Raw genomic sequence first — 5,836 nt, forward strand, 5'->3', positions numbered from 1 at the left:
TTAATTTATTTATTTGCATTTTATACCTCTCCTTTTTTCTAATTTGATTATTATTATTGCTATCATTAATTTTTTTTTTGTATAGTCTTAATATAGTATGAACCAATTAAATTATTAGTTTGTGTATTATCTACTTAATTTTTTTTGTTAACGTTACATATGTAATTTACTCATTATGTTATTAATATTTATGATATTTATTTTATTTTTACTTAATTTCAATTTCCCTTATCTTGTTTATGCATTTTTTTTTTTTGTTTTACTTTTTAGGTTTGTTCGAAATACATTTTTTGTAATCAGTTTTTATTACATCGATTTTATATATTTTTTTATTGATATCATATTATAATTCATTTATTTAAATTTCATCCCTTTTTTAATGTTACAATTATTGTTATCATTAAACTTTTTTTTACTTAGAATACTTAGAACGGTAATACTTATTGCCCTTAATTTTGGCAGCTTCTATTATTATTATTCAGTAAAAACTATTATTAAACATATAACTGAGTAGCTAAATGAACAATGTGAGCAAAAATTATTAGTCAAGACTCTAATCATTATAAAGGTGTTGTCTGTGTGTTTAAAGAAGTGTATAAAATATTAGATTTTATGGATCCATTTCAATTTGGCGACTGAAAAACCTACGATTGAGCGGAATTCAACCAAAATTACACGAAAAACAGTTGAGTGTATAAGAACTTTACATAAATAACAAAAGTTTTAAAATTGTTTCGGTTTACTACATCCGTTTGTTTTATAAAAATATAAAGGGGCACTGGACTAGAAGAATACAAATCAAGAACTGTACGTAACGATTGCCCTATACAAGTTAATATTGTGCCACCAAATCCAGGTATATTAATGACGACATTTACTATATCATACTGAATTTAAACTTTATGAAGTAGTTTTTCAGTAGCTACATCCTACTTGGAAATATAAAATATTGTACGTTCTCTAACGTTTTGATTTGGATATGTAGCTAATAAATTACATGGAATACAAAATACTAATTATTTTATTAATCATTACATAATTTATTAATTATAACTTTTAATTATGTAGCTTTTATTTAAAAATATGAATAAACAGTCAATGTTAAATACTGAAGATGCAACAATTTATTTTTATGTCAAGACATCAACATTAAACGTAAACTCGAGAGGCTTGGATCATTTTGTAACCTAATTAATTTTTTTTTCTATAACTGATTGTTGATTTTTTGTTCTATACATAATAAAGTATTCTTAAAACAATTAATGCTACTGATATGTAGTATTATTACAGTACACTACCAAGATGCCAAACAAATTTTATTTCAACCGCATTACTATACAAGCAATGGAATTAAAGTGAGACTTTTCTAGTATAAAATTCACAAAAGCTTTCAATTTGGATATATAATATGCTCAGACGTTTCCCATAACGATTAAGCATAACAACAATAAACAGTTATGAAATATATTGTATCCTAACAAGGAATTAAAAATATTATTATAATTATATTAATTATAATTATTCAACACCAGGGACCTGCATATCTAATTTTATATAAAGATGTAATACGTTCAAAACATTTATGTGTGTATTTTATAATAACGAATTTTTGAAGCAATTTTATCACACATACTTTTTGATTCCATTGATGTTCATTCAAATATGCTCTTAACTATGGTAATTAAAAAAATATAATGCACTTTTTATAAGAAAAAAAAAACAAACATTTTATTAAAAACCAGGTAAATACGATTGGAATATTTTCTAATTTACCCAAGTTTGTAATCAAACGAGGAAATAACTTATGAATGTTTTACTAATAAAAAAATTTATGAGGTAGTTCATTACGCTAATAGCATCCTAAAATGTTTCTTTATTTTGAACATTTTACTTCATTTAAAAATTAAAATTTCTTTAATTTTAATTTGAATCGATGTACATGATAATAAAAAAAAACACGATCAATAATAATAAATAATGAATAATAAGAACTTAGCTTCTAGTGATAATTACTTTCGAATATCAAGAAAAGATCCAGATCGGAATTGATGGTTGGAAGAGGCGTGCGTCCTTGCATCTGATGGCTAACATCTGGTGGAGGTTGAAATCGCGCCAAGCGGATGTGACACTTTACTTGCAAGGTTTTTTTAGTTTTTTCAATTATCTCAAAGGCAGTTAAAATGATTTTTATCAAAGTTTACGTTGCCAGGACATCCGAGGGCTATTTGAGTCCTATTGCAGGAAATGGAGAAAATGAGAAAAAAAAATTATAAATACACAACAAACAAAATAAAAAACAGCTCTAAAATAGGTTGAAGCGTAGAACTCCGCTAAAATCGGCTGAAGCGTAGAACTCCGCTAAAATCGGCTGTAGTGTAGAACTCCGCTAAATCTCAAAAATATACATAAAAAAACTGATTCAATGAATCAGAAGGTTTTAGAAGGTAAGCACTATTTTCAATTATTTTATTGCTGATGAGAAAATAGTTGACCGAAGATAATATATATGCTGTGAAAATGGTTGGGGTGGTTTCTATATCAAATTTAACTTCCATAATACTATTGTCATAACGTACAGTCTGTATCAGAGGAAAAAGTTTTCAAAAAAAGGAAAATAATTCTACAAAACTTTAGTTAGCAGTATACCTAAAAACAAAATAATGTTCGGAGATGACCCCTTTTGGAAATTAGCAATTTAATTATTTTAATTAATTTTGTAAAAAAAAAGCTTAATAATAACACATAGCCAATTTCAAATATTCAGTGTGGAAAATTAAGAATGTAAGCATATTATTTGAAAATTAAAAATGCTATACAATATTTCTTCTACGATTTTCTGGTTATTTTAAACCTGATTGCACAAATAAATCTTTTGTTTATGGGAGTAATGGTGGTGGTTTTCAAACACTATATCAATCAGACACGGGAAAATCCCACCTCCTGGAAAAACAACCAGTCACCCAATTTAAATACATTATGTATTCACATTGTAGATTATCCGTGTTGTTTCAGGTCCTGCCAGGGTCATCGAAAGATTTCTTAAACGCCTGATCACAGAATGAATACAAAGGTTATGTTTTACGGAGAAAATTCGGAAACATGAAATGTTTTATCTGTTTTTATTACATGTATAACAGTATTGTATTGTCTAGTTGTGGGTATAAAAATATTGAATAATTTAGAAATTATTGGATAAAAAACTTCATATTACTACAAAGAAAATCGGACGGTAAAAGTAAGAAAAAATTATTTTTTAAAGTTAATTTTAATTAATTTATAATCTTAACACTTTCTTGAGACTGGTAAATTTTTTTAAAATAAATAATTTAATTTCTATCCATTTTAGTCTCAAAACATTTTATTTTTTGTGATAAAGTTTTTATGGAATAGTGACTGATAAATGATTTTAATTTTGGTTTTAAGTGAATATTGACTAATTAGAAATTGTTATTTTGACCTGGGCAGAATAGCCTGCACGGAGTTTTTAAATTATATAATTCCAAAATTCTATTAAGATTGTCCCTGAGGCCGGATTGGCCGAAACGTCGGATTTATAAAAAAAATAAAACGTTTTGAGACTAAAATGGATAGAAATTAAATTATTTATTTTAATAAAAATAAGTTAATTTTAATTACAAGATTACAATTAGAAATTTCTTTTCAGCATATCTACGGAGCCTCTAAAATGGCCGATTCTAGGGGTATTCATAATGATTTGTTAAATGTAACATGTTAAATGTTTAATTAATATTAAATATTAAAGAATAGAATTGTGAGCAGCCCAATTTAAAGTCATGTTAAATGTTAAATGCATTAGAGCTCCTAGTGGATTTTTTGAGAAACTTGTTTTATAACCTTTCCTTCCAAAACTTCCATGTTATTGTTTACTGTTAAGTTATGATTAAAGTAATTTATTACAACATGGCTAAAGTAAGTGTAAAGTAGAAGTTTTGTGTATGTTTGGCTACTGACCGAGTGCCTTGTTGATCTTCTGACTTGTGAGGAAGAGAATCAAGATGAGCTAATTGACAACTGTTGTTACAATATTATTATTGTCATCCATTGCTTTATTAGTTTTAAAAACAATACTAACACAATCAAAATATTAACTACGAGCAAGTAACCTAACACAACAAACAAAATGGTGTAGAGCTCAGCTGGTCTGTTGCATGACGTCATTCTTCATTTAACAAACCTAGTAACAAACTCTCAACCATGTTATATGTTTGTATATCGTTTTAACATGCTATAAGAAGGAAATTTTTCTCCATATAACATGAGTTTTTCCATTTAATACGTTAAAGTAAAGATCAAGAATACCCCTATTATATGGCCAACAGATAAAAAAAACTTTGTTCATCATTTAATAACAACCAATTGAGAATGAATTCTATGGCATTTGTAGTATCTTTGACGTCAGTAGAAAAAAAAAATAGTATTACGAATCGTTATTGTATGTCTGGCTTTATTGAAGATAGCCAAATCCTTTAATCACATACATTCACTAGATTTTTAATTTTTCTTTGTTATTCTAGTTGGATAAATTTTAAACATAACTGTAAATATAGGAATTTCATAAATTATGTCTATACGCATAGCCTGTATTTATTCAACTTATTTTGTATTTTATTTCTAAAAGTTGCATTTTGGCGCTTGTAACGATTTATGTTCATGACATGATGTAATTTCTATTTTTTGTCATGATAAATGGCAAAACAGAAAGTAATAATGGGCCGAGTGAATGAGGAAAGATTTCCATTGGCGGTACCAGGTACCTTTGACATTTTCCACGTGATGAAGGCGTGATCGGAGCGGCGCACTCTAAACTTGGTACGCTCCTGTCTCACGGCCTCTCCATGCAGTTATCTGTTTTACCGTTAATAGAAGAGGCGCTGCTACTCCAGTGTAGTATTGAAGGAATGTTTCTTTTATAATTTTATGCCATTTCTTCTTTCAAAAACGCAGTGAAAGTTTAAATTAATCTTATATTTTTAATATCTTGTATGTTAGTCGAAAGATGAGTTACACCTATTGGTTCGAAAACAATTTTAAAGTCAGTAGAGGTATTTATGAAGTTGTGTTAAATGTAAAATGTTTTACCATGTTAAATGTTATAAGTATAGGCTTGTGAGCAGCCCTATTCAATGTCATGTTAAATGTTAAATGCATAAGAGCTACTAGCAGATTTTTTGAGTAACTTATTTTATAACCTTTCCTTCCAAAACTTCATATTATACTAAATTGAGAGAACAGTGGAAGTTGTGTGAAAGTGTTGCTACTGAGTGCCTTGTTGGTCTTCTAACTTGTGAGGAAGAGAATCAAGATGAGCTAATTGACAACTGTCATCACATTATTATCGTTGCCATCCATTGCTTTATTACTTTTAAAAACATTCAGAACAATACAAACACAAACTACGAGCAAGTAACCTAACACGACGACTGATAAAATGGTGATGAGCTCAGCTGGTCTGTTGCCTGACGTCATTCTCCATTTAGCAGACCTAGTAACAGACTCTCAACCATGTTATATGTTATATCGTTTTAACATGGAAAAAGAAGGAAATATTTCTCCATCTAACACAAGTTTTTCCATTTAACACGCTTTAACATGTAAACTAAAGATCATGAATACTCCTATTGTAAGTATAGGATTGCGATCAGCTCTATTTAAAGTCATGCTAAATGGTAAATGTATAAGAACTCCTAGCGGATTTTCTGAGCAAATTGTTTAGTCACCTATCCTTTCAAAACTACTTGTTATTGTTTACTTCTAAGTTTTGATTACAGTAATTTATTACAACATTCCTAAATTAAGTGAAATGTGAAAGATTGGC

Source organism: Halyomorpha halys, unplaced genomic scaffold (assembly GCF_000696795.3).
Source record: "Halyomorpha halys isolate HHAL.00 unplaced genomic scaffold, Hhal_1.1 Scaffold1220.1, whole genome shotgun sequence".
NCBI classification, from domain to species: Eukaryota; Metazoa; Arthropoda; class Insecta; order Hemiptera; family Pentatomidae; genus Halyomorpha; species Halyomorpha halys.